The sequence below is a fragment of the Corythoichthys intestinalis genome, chromosome 8 (genome assembly GCF_030265065.1).
Source record: "Corythoichthys intestinalis isolate RoL2023-P3 chromosome 8, ASM3026506v1, whole genome shotgun sequence".
Taxonomy (NCBI): domain Eukaryota; kingdom Metazoa; phylum Chordata; class Actinopteri; order Syngnathiformes; family Syngnathidae; genus Corythoichthys; species Corythoichthys intestinalis.
In genome coordinates, this window is record NC_080402.1 from 46,465,183 (window position 1) to 46,477,209 (window position 12,027).

General features: G+C 38.9%; 1 protein-coding gene across 3 annotated transcripts in view; it reads right to left on the minus strand.

Annotated features, from left to right (window-relative positions):
• LOC130921038 (protein phosphatase 1 regulatory subunit 29-like) overlaps positions 1–12,027 on the minus strand; it is a 253,135-nt gene that overhangs the window by 150,313 nt on the left and 90,795 nt on the right. For all 3 annotated transcript variants that reach the window (XM_057844651.1, XM_057844653.1, XM_057844652.1), the window contains exon 2: positions 2,173–2,332. The gene's annotated coding sequence lies outside the window, so the exon portion shown is untranslated. The remainder of the gene's footprint in view (positions 1–2,172; positions 2,333–12,027) is intronic.

The window sequence follows — 12,027 nt, forward strand, 5'->3', positions numbered from 1 at the left end:
TACTTTGGGCTACGCTAGAGTCGTTATATTTTTCCTCTTTATTCTACATATTCATATTTCTGCCAGAGATGCCGACAGAAGCTGTCTCAGTTTCACCTATAATATGGCGAAAAAATAACCACATGACTCCATTAGACCAATCAAAGGTAACAATGTTTTTCTCCACTAGAGGGAGCTCATGCTCTTTGAGCGGGTTAAATTTCAAGTTTTGTTCTGGTCTGAATGTGATGTATAATAAAATAAATACTTTTTCACTTGTACTTGAGTAAATTTTTGGATGAGTATTTTTTAATTATTAACGCTACGTAACGCCACGTAACGCTACTCTTACTTGAGTCAAATTTTTGGCTACTCTACCCACCTCTGGACACTTTGGCTATTTAAAAAAAAAAATCAAGAATTTTTGATTGAGTAAAGCTTAAAATGCGTATGACAGGAGAAAAAAAAGTCTTAAATAGCATTATTATGTGAATTAGAATCATATTTTGAGACGATTCGAATATATACAACAATTTAGCAAAGCGCAGATGACGAGAAATTAGTCTTTTAATCTGCCGGTTAGCCACGCCTACCATTATAGGGCTCTAGCATCCCCAACAGGTGGGTGACGTCAGCGGGAGAATGGGCTCATCGGTTTTACTATTCAGCCCGTTGAGGGGGAATTATTCTGAACGAGGAAAACGCGACGAAGATAGCCCAAAATGTCATTGTTTCAGTCTCTCTACTCCAATATTTTTACGGGATATTCTTTTTATCCAAGTATTTTTCCCCAATAGCTAAATAAATGGCATGGTCATGACAAACAACAGTCTTGTGCTAAATGGAATATGAAATAATAAAAATGCATTTATTCAGGACGACATGGCAAAATTGCTCCATAACGGTCAAAACTGTCGACTTACTGTCACACCTCCCGAATGATATTTTATGCCACTTAAGTCGGGCTTATATTCATTTCCCTTCCCCGGCTTCAGACAATGTAAACAAACCAAGAGGCGTGACAGCTAGCCGACATGCTAGTGATGTTTCACAGTCTTCGAAGTGGAAAATCACACATAACTAGCCCGGCTCATTTTACATGACGACTGGGTTGTTGATTGTCTTCGCCGATCGACAACCCGCCCAGTGTCGAACAAGTTAGAGCTCGTCATTCCCCTGCTTAGGGTAGAGGGCTCGTTTGCGGAGAAGCAGCTGGACAATGACCGCTTGACAAACCAGCAACGTCGGAGGAGAGTGTAGCTGCCAAATGGTTAACACGAATATGGCAAAATAATGCTTTACTACACGGCGAAGTCGTAAACAGCGAGAAACTCATAGGAGGGCGGCTGCAGTGGTTATCCAGCTAACATGACAATATGTTTATGAGGAGAGCTTTTTACATGACCATCCATGATCAAATGTAAGTAGTACTTTATTTAAAGAAAGTTTGTAGTGTTTACTTTGTAATCACTGTACTCACGGCTATTTTTAACACAAAGTTGTAATTTCTGATCAGGGAGTTGGAAAATTTGACAGAACACCGGGCACATGAAGAGGGCAATAAGCCGAGTATAGTGCTCTCCCGGCGGGGGGATGTGCGACAAGTCGCCAGTCGTCGGCCTAGGGGACATGGAGCATGTCAGCCACAAAATGCAAGCCACATACATATTGAAATGATCCCAGTATTTGACATAATACAAAACACGATGTGTACTCTCTTCCTTGTAAGTCCCATGGTCCCACAGTAGTAGGGCTTGTTTTTGCCAATATCCACCGGTGAATGGGAACCTTTTGAAACCCCTCGTAGAGCAAGATTTTTCTGCAGCCGTTTGGCTGGCGTGATGCAACAAATAAACAAATTAATCTGCAAAATCAGCTGAATCCTTAGTCCTTCTCATACAACAGTACGGCTGTATAGTGAAAAGGACTCCTTCTCCCGTACACGTCACAGCGCCCTCTTCCTCAATGCAAGATCGAAGCCGGAAGTCTGTCATTTTCGTAGCGCGGGATTCAAAAAATTGAATAAATATATCAATCGCTTTTTCACACATCCAAGTGGTCCATTTCATTCAGGAGGATAAAATACCGCGTGTATTATGAAATAAACATGCTTTTTCGTGTCACAGGCACTTTAAGGTTGTTCAGTCCACGTCTTGGCAAGAACCCTATTGATATTACTCCTGAATCACTCACCTTTTTGCTGTTTAGTCTAGTTGAACCCGATGTTCACTTTTCAAGAACACAGACTTCACTATGAAGAATCTCAGTTGACAGGCTTTTCCACTTCCACAACGTCCCAAAATGTATTCGCCTCTTAAGTGAAAGCGAGAAAGAGAGCGGGAAGTCTCAGGAGCTGATGGAGGAAGAGCGAGAAAAAGAGAAGAGTAGTTATTAATAAAAGTTTGATGACAGGCGAGCCAGAGAGGCACAAGGCTGGCAGCTGAAGATAAAAATCAAATCAATTGTTGAGTGAAATTAAGCAGACAGTGCTGGCGACCCACGTCTAATTGAAAAGAGGCTGCTGGTCAAATAGGTCCTAATATTTATACAGGAACTCCAAAAAGCAGATTAGGTATGGCAAATTAGTCGCTAACAGATAAAAGGAGCTGGAGGTCCGCCTCACTGAGTATAAGGAGATAAAAGTTGGGCCTACTGGTAGACCTCATTTGACTCATCCTTCATGTGGCGAATATCATCAACCTGTGTTAAACGCATTAACACAATTTGATCAAGCAGCAGCTAGTGATTCAGGTACAGTACGTTTCAGAAACTCAATGAATCACAATAGTTGAAAACAGGACACGGGAGTACAACTGTCATGCCTCTTATAATGAAAGTGCTGCTTTGAGATAAGAGCTTTAAGGCGATCACAAGCTTTTATTCAATGAGGGGAGGGGCAAATCATGTCAGGGAGAAAATTGCAAAATTCGGCAATGTTCTAGCCACACACCTCCCAAAAATGAGGAAATCTCTACCTTTACTTTAAGATAGTAACTAGAAATACTAGGCATGTGCCGATAACTGGTTTCAAGGTATACCGTGGTATGAAAATGTCACGGTTTCAAAACCGCAAAAATTTTCCGTCAAACCGTTTCCAAGGAATTAGCTATTTTTTATGTACCATAAATACAGGAAGAAATCCCTCGCTTGCAGCTGCAAGGCTCAATCCTCTCCCACAGGTTGTTGCTCAGTGTCAGAGAGTCAGCTGTGCTACACGATGGCTGGGGGAGGTTAAACTCCTGAGCTTTTTCCCCCATCAAAGAAAAGGAAATCACTGGCATGGGAAAACCGTATTGGCCCGAATATAAGACAGTGGGTTTTTTTGCATTGAAATAAGAATGAAAAAGCAAGGGTCGTCTTATATTCGCGGTCTAGACGTTATACCCATTCACGACGCTAGATGGCGCCAGATATCATTGAAGCGATTTTCTTTCATGACAGATCTCAGCTACTCTCAAGATTAACCAGTTTGCATTATTTTATTGCAATGTTTTTCCTTATTCAGATTTGTTTCAAGACTACAGTTACAGTTAGACTTCTCTTAGATGGTTAATGCAGTTATTGCAATTTTGTTGTTTTATCGCAATAGATTGGTTTATTTACATTTCAAAAACCAGAAGCCAATCATTTACGAATGTGATTGCACTTTAGTTTACATATTTACCGTAAATGTTCAGATATTAAGATTTGAATTAGGCAAAATAACATGCTTTTTCTCTCAAATATATTGTTATAATCATTTGTTTCAGATGTACTGTAATTATTTTCTGTATAAAAATTAATGTGGTGTTCAAAAAGTGTTTTTTCAAACTTGAGTCTTGAAAAAGAGGGTGTCATCTTATCATCAGGGCCGTCTTATAGTCGGGCAATGCGGTACTTCAGCTATAGAAAATTTACAGATGGCTGCGGCATGTTAGCGGAGGGTGGCTGCCGAGGAGGCAATACCTCCATTATGATTTTGCGTTTATACAAAATTAAAGGTTAGTAAACACTATCATGAATGTTTCCCACCAGCTACGAGAGTTAACTGCAGCGTGTTTAGTGTGTCTAGTGGTGGTAAAACATATGTTTTTTTCTCTCTGGCAACTGTCTGTGTTTAGACAGAAAGTGTTTGTATAATGTAAACATGGTACGAGTCATGCACACATGCTTTTTATGGAAAATAATTCAATTATTTTTGTTCTGATGATAATAATGCTTAGCTGTGGCTGTGGGTTTACACTCACCTAAAAGACTGCATTTATTTTGATTTTATTTAGAATATTTGTTATTCTTAGTTATTTTTGTATTTATTTTAACTTAACATTAAACTTATGTTCCAATTTGCTAATATGTTTTAAAAAATAAAAATCCTGTCAATGAAAACCCAGATATGTCAAAGTAACACATTTTAGAACTGTAATTGCAATACCGTGATACTGTGAAACCGTGGTATTTTTTCTTAAGGTTATCATATCGTCAGAATCTCATACCGGCAGATGCCTAAAGAATGAGTTATGATTCTGCGGCAGACCTACGCCGTCATGGCAGACCCGATTTGCGACCCTCCGCCGTAGCCTGACGTGCAGCTCCACAAATTACTGACTACGCATCACGTCAACGCGTGAGGACATGACGAAAATGGACTGGGATTGGTCCCCTCAGACTGTTGTTTCTGGTTCAGTGCGAAATCACCGCCATTTACAAAGATTCTTGGGCTACACTCAAATATGGACCAAGCCGACGAGAGGATCATCGAAGAGGTCAGCAAGTACGACCATCTGTACAATGTTTCGTCAAGGCACAATAAAAATTGCCAAATGGCAACAATTCAGTGAAAGGGATTACTGAAAATACGGGGCTGGGGGTCAGCGAATGCTTAAAAAAAATGGAAGAACCTCCGAGACATGTATGTGTGTGTTCGGAAGCGAATGGCCATACAAAGTAGTGACCCAGCTGGCCAAAAACTGCCAGCTTTTTATCACTTTATGTCGTATTTTTGGTTGGTGCACTATATCATTTATTGTGAACATATGTTTGCTGTGAGTCTGTGACTTATTTACATTTTACACTTCAAGTATATGAAGAATAAATCTCAGGTTTGGTGTTAAAACAGTTGTTTTGATGTTCAATTTTCAACAACAGACAGTTCACACACTTGATACATCATCACTGATTGAGAGTGCCTCGGTGCTTTTATGATAATGTGTTTACCATCAAGGCTTCCAACGCAGTTTGGGAAGTTCCATAGCCATTAGAAGTCTGCTATGGCTTCCCACTGGCTGGTTGTAGGACACGGCAAAGAAATCGGACAAAATGCTGGACTACGCAGCTTGCTGGCTTCTACCTGATGCTAGAATTCGTAAACTGCTCTGTGCGGCATCAACAGTTGGACAGACCACCTCCGCAACAGTCTTCTGCGTTGCCTGCGCCTCAACGTTTGTATGATCAACATTTGTTGTTCAATGTTGATGAGCTGACGATCCACATTCAAGCGTACTATCTCCGTTGGCATTGTTGTCTAACCAGAAGAAAACGAGAGGAAGTCGACAAAAGGGCCCCCAAAACTGTACAAAACAACACCACACCCCTCTAGTGGCTTGGCGGTGAATTACAGAGCAACCCGTTCCCTTGCCGCAGAACTATCGAATGCTCATTGAAGCCGTAGGTTCTACATCATTGCTACAACGTCTCAGCAACACAGAAGCATAACTAAGAAATACTCTTGAGCAATTTAGGCATGTTATACAATTACTGTAATGTGAGAGTTCCTTGCCAATTATTCATGAAACAAAGGAAAAAAAGGCTAGTAATAATATATGAAGTATGAAAAATAATGTCGCATACGTTCACGCATATAATGAACGTGATTCGCTCCTCTGAACAGTTGTTCATAATAACCGTCACCTTCCACAATAGAAATAAACAGCCCGAGTCGACTCACCTTTTACTGATGAGATAACACACCATATCATCTCGATTTCTGTCAGTGTTCTTTTTTTTCCCCGTCACAACCTTTCCGCTCCTTCCTGTCTTCCCGTCTGTCATCTCATGCTAACCTCATAACGGCAGTTGATCCGTGCAAACATTTTCCCACCGGCGGAAAAAAAGCCGGAAATAGTTTCTCTCCCGCTCGGGAGAATGTCAGTGGCAGCACGTACGAAGGTCAGTGGTGACACGTGCGTTTTTTCTTTACTTTTTTCTTTTTTCATGCCATCTGCATTTAGATCCTAAAAGTAAAGGTTAGGGTGGCCAGGAGCATAAGCGTGACAAAGAGCGGGTATAAAGGAAGGCAGGACCACAATCATGTGTAAATGTCAGCTTACTGACCACAAAAACACTCTGAGGCAGTGGTCATGGGGACGCGGCATCCAGAAAAAAAAGCCCCTAGCTTATACAATAGAACAAAAAGTCTAGAAATATACCTGACAGCCTCCAAAAAACATGCCAAACATGTACAGGCTCAGTGCATGTAAATAGAAAATGTGATTATCACTTTGGCCTGTTCTTCATGATGTGCGCAGTAGAAATGAACAGAAATACGAGGTTTATTCTAGTCAAAACTGAACCAAAAAAATGTCAATAGCACGCAGGAACGTGCCCACTGTAGATTTGTTTTACAATTATAGTGGTGTATTAAGATTAGTGTTGTATCATTTTTTGTTGACTGCATGCTCACTTTAATATAAAGAACAGTAATTGTTATCATGACTTGGTCAGACACTGTTTAACTCGTCGTCTGCCATTGACGGAACCTGACATCCAATCATTTTGAAGTGGGAGAGCTGGCAGCAAATAATCAAACGTTCATTTGCTCGCGCTCCCCCACTTCAAATGGATTGGATGTTCACGAGGGGTATAACGATACACTAAAATGTAATTTTGGTTCGGTTCGTTTTTTAAGTGCTCAGTTCGGTACAAAAATGCATGAACAAAAACTTAATATGCTTTTATTTTAAAAAATACTTGTGGAACTTGTGGAAATAGATAAAATTGATCATTTTGGGTGATATTTCAAATAAATTACACTGAGTTCATAAAAGTAAATCCTAAAAAAAAAAATTGTAACAATGATAAAATGTTAAGATTATGAATAAACAAGCAAAATTACACCTTCAGACCTGAGCATGCTGCTGAAGGAAATGACGCGTTCACGTCTCGAAATCAATAAATACACTGAAATTAGTTGCTATTGCCACCTCTGGGAGATAATTGGACGGAACTTTACCCATTGAAATCCTATCATGAGGTTTAGCATGCCCTCTTTGCTATTTTTGGCTCTTTGAAAATGGCTGAGACAAAACGCAACTTCAAAAAGGCCAATATAAGTGCTCATTTCGCATTAGACACATTGTAACTTTAACACTACAATAACCGACAAAAGCATGAAATATCCCCAACCAAAAAATTGCACTTTGTTCTGGTATTTGAGTTGAGTAAAAATAAACAAAGATTTTTTTTTTTGCCCAGCAGAAAAAAATGCCGGTCTGAGGGGATTAAGCTGTAAATCCTCACCAGCAACTACCTGAACATGACAAATGTAATTATCCACGTTCAAAGTTGTTTGTTCTTGAGCAGGGGTGTCCAAACTTTTTGCAAAGAGGGCCAGATTTGGTGTGGTAAAAAGGTGGGGGGCCGACCTTGGCTGAGGTCCTTTACGTAGAACAATATTTTTAAGCAAATTTTAGCAAGCCGTTCTGTGTGTCACATTTGCTTTGTTATAGGGCTGCAGGTCTCGAATATTTTAGCAGTTGATTAATCGATGGACTAGTTTGTTTGAATAATCGAGTAATCGGGTAAGGAACATGAAAAATTAAAACACCTGAGCTGAGCCTCAAACGATATAATTTTTTTTCTTTTTAATGAGGATCTGTGTACAACAAAAGAACAATTGGCTAACTTGGATAGAAAAAGTCTTTTTTTTACAATGCTCTTAACAAGTGGTTCAGACACATATTCCCACAAAAAACGGCTAAATATACCTACAAACTAAATTAAGAATGCATTAAAAAAACATTGGCTCAAACAAAAACTTGGCTTATGTTGGTCTTAACAGGGAGCAGTTGGATTCAGCCATGTGAAAAGAGGCAGACCAGAGGGCATTGTATCCACCCTCATCAGTAAAATGAAATGCAAACACTTTTAAAATCAACCATTACAATGCCACTTCAATTAAACGAATACTCGAAGCAACAAAATTTAGTTCGAATATTTTTTTTCTAATCGAATACTCGAGTTAATCGATTAATCGTTGCAGCACTACTTTTTTTTTTTTTTTTTTTTAAATAAGTTCAACAATTTTGCAACTAGCCTTTGTGGCGTTCTCTTTCGACTCTTGGGCTCTTGCAAAATACTGCTGCTGTGAAATTAAACTAGCTTCAAGTTGCTTCAATTTCTCGCTACGTATCTACCCTGTAATCTTGTCGTACATGTCAGTGTGTCTTGTTAGGTAATATCGCCTCAAATTGAACTCTTTAAAAACAGCGACTGTCTCTTTGCAAATGAGGCAGACACAGTCGTTGCGTATTTTAGTGACAAAATAGTCCAATTTCCACCTATCCTTGAAGCGCCAGCCGTTGCAGTCAACTTTTTTTGTTGTTGATTGTCACCATTTTAGAAAATTGGGAATAAAGGGTCACATGTGTTAATGTTGCTTAGAGTGCTGCTCCCTTTTAGTGGGTAAATGAGGAGCAGCATTTAGTGTGTAAGCTACTTCATATGCTTGTAGCAGTACTGCTGACCAATTAATTAAGTCTGTGTGCGGGCCAGACATTATTGTTTTTATGACAGAGGCTGGGGGCCGGATGAAATCTGACCACGGGCCGCATTTGGCCCCCGGGCCGGACATTGGACACGTCTGTTCTAGAGAGATAAAGACATACACATTTTCTATAGAAAGCACATATATGGTTGCAGTGACAAAATCTAAGCTGTTTCGGCAGCAAATATACTCAAATCACAGCCGACGAAACCTTGATAAATGCGCTTTTTTAAAGTTTCCCGAGCTCTGGGACACTTGAAAAATGACTCTCATATTTCTCCTTGCTAAGCTAAATGGTACCTTGATGTCCGTTTGTGTGGAAATGTAGTTCACAAAAAAAAAAAAAAATCTGCCTTCTCACTGAAAGCAGCAAAAGTCTTCACATGGCTATTATAATGCCCCCTACTCCTTGGAATAGGAAAAGTCGCTGACTCTCATAATTCTCCTTGCTAAGCTAAATGGTATCTCGATGTCCGTTTGTGTGGAAATATATTTCACGAAAAACAAACCAAAAAAAACTATTTACCTTCTCACTGAAACTAGTACAACTCTTTATATGGCTATTATAATGCCCCCTACTCCTTGAAATAGGAGAAGTCGCTGTTTTCTTGTGCAACAAGGAAAAATAAACACATTATTGCTTGGGACTATTGTAAATATGCTTGCCACTTTTCATTTCCTGACAGCGTCTACGTCAGGCTACGTGGCTCTTCCAGTTTTGCGCTTGCTGTGGACCGCTCTTCACACTGGGCTGATGCAAGTCTGAAAACGCCTTTAATGTTTATTAGTTATGAACTCCTTTAAATTCACAACAGAAGGATGACTGTAGGCACACGATTGGACATCTCTCATCATCTTGTGAAGGGTGACAAGTGCTCCTTTTTTTTTTTACAGCTGCGTGCGTAGGTGGTTGCCATCTTAGGTAAGGCGACAAGCAGTGGCAAACTAGATTTCAAAAGCATATATTACGCAGCAAATTCATGTTATTTCTTAGTAATACCAATGATTTTAGTCCAGTATCAGTGCCGATACTATTTTCGGTATCGGTGCAATACTAATTAAGCCATGACTTAATTTATTCCTTGACCACCTGACTAAAATCATGTGTATCTCAAATCATCTTTGTTTCCCCATTAAAATAAATTGAAATGCAATAATACATTTGAGCCTTTCTATACAGCAAATACGAAAATTGTAAAAAGACAAAAAGAATAGTATAGAAAAGCACAAGAATAGTCTCATCCCCCAACCATTGCGAGTTTCATGATCACAGACCCATTTTTCATTCTTTCATTTCAATGTGAATTCACTGTCAACCACTAGATTATGTCAGTGGAATTACGCCAGTGTTTCTCAATAGTTTTATGTACCATATCCCCTCTAGAAAGAGGAAATACTTCACATGACTATTTGTCCATAAAATTGTTTCATATAACGTAAAATTGCTGGCGGTATTTTATAAGTTTTAGAAAAAAAAAAACAACAACACTGAAGCGACTTGTGAGATGCAGTAAACACTCCTCATCTCCCACCAAGTCCAACATGCGAAGACTTTCCTTTGCCTCAATAGCTGTGCATCCCTCCACCATACGTTTCACCCTTCTTCAATATTCATGTTGTCTCGAGGGTTTGGTCACTGGACTTCATATCTTATGTTTTGTGCTGTGCATGCTTGGTGCAAGGAAAAAAAATCTTTATGTTGCATTAATATTCTGCTCGCACACTTACAGTGAGTGTGCCTCTGCCATCTACTGTTAGGGGATATGGAATTACTTTTTATATACAGTACGGCAAAAAGAGCATGTCCCCCAGGCTTCGCACCGTGGCCTGAATCACAAAAAGATTTTGTATATTTGAGTAATAAAAAAGTAAACAAATTAAATACATTACCTTCATGTCAAAGACAGTTGTTCACAGTTTTTATGTTTTTTAAACCTTTGATAATGGAAAAATTATTGTTTGAGCACAAAAAATGACACCATTTACGGGCGCAGCCATTTTGTCATGTCAGTTATACCCAGGCACATACAAATTGTTAGACTCAAGCACAGGAGCATGTGATAATTGTTATTGATGACCAAGAAAGACGGACTATTTGGGATTGACACATTTTATTGGCTGACACCATATTAGGTGTGTAGCCACTTCCTGGAAATACTGCATTTTATTGATATTTTCTTCACTATTACACATAAGCATAAGGAAATTCAGTTTTTTTCTGTTTATTAAACAGTATTCTTTCTGCTGGGACTTACATGGTGGTGTATCTTTCCCTTTCTGATTAAATGCCACAATCCTGCATTATATGAATGCAGAAAGCAATGTCTGTAAATTAATTTTAATGTACATCTAGTAATAGTTGTTTTTCACAGGGGATTAATTATATATTCCTTAGTTTTCTCCATGGGTTGCTGCACCATTTGTGTTAAGAACAACAACAACAAAAACGCATTGAAATGTTGCCACAAAGGGGCCATGAGCCCGTTAATGGCATTTCCAATTATGTGTGAGCAATATGGCAGGCTTTAAGGCAATGCTATTTGTTTTTCTAAATGTAACTCTTTTATGTTTAATTTGAAAGTACATTTTAAATGCTACTTGTTGTGAAACAGGTTGTGTTTACTACAAACATAAAGTCGCTTATATGTCAAATATCTGCGTGCAAGACAAAAAAAAACAAAAAACGATGGCTCGTATGCCAAGATGGGTAGTAACGCGTTACATATACTCCATTACATTTACTTGAGTAACTTTTTGAGAAAAAAATGTACTTCTAAGAGTAGTTTTACTAAGCCATACTTTTTACTTTTTCTTGAATGGATGGAGAGGAATAAAAAAACGCTACTATTACTCCGTTAATTTGTGCTACACAAGGTCGTTACATTTTTCCTCTTTATACTACACATTAGATTTATTTATTTATTGATTGATTTATTTTGCCAGCAATGCCAACAGTAGCGCTACTAATTTCACCAATGAGACATTGCAACAATAATCACATGACTCCATTACACCAATCAGACGCAAGTTTGAGGCGTCTTTAAAGCACCGTAAAAATGAAGTATTTGAGATAGAGCGCTGCCCTCTACATGACTCAAAAGAGCGGATTTAAAGCTCTCTCCCAGTTTTTATTTGGCACCAGTTGACCACGGAAAACAGAGATATGATCATTTTAATTTCATAATAGTAACTATGAAGGAACTATTCACTATTCAAACTAAGAACTATTTTGTCCACTAGAGGGCACTCATGCTCTTTGGACGAATAATGCTGTATTTCCGTCTTCTCGCCGGGAATTATTATTATTT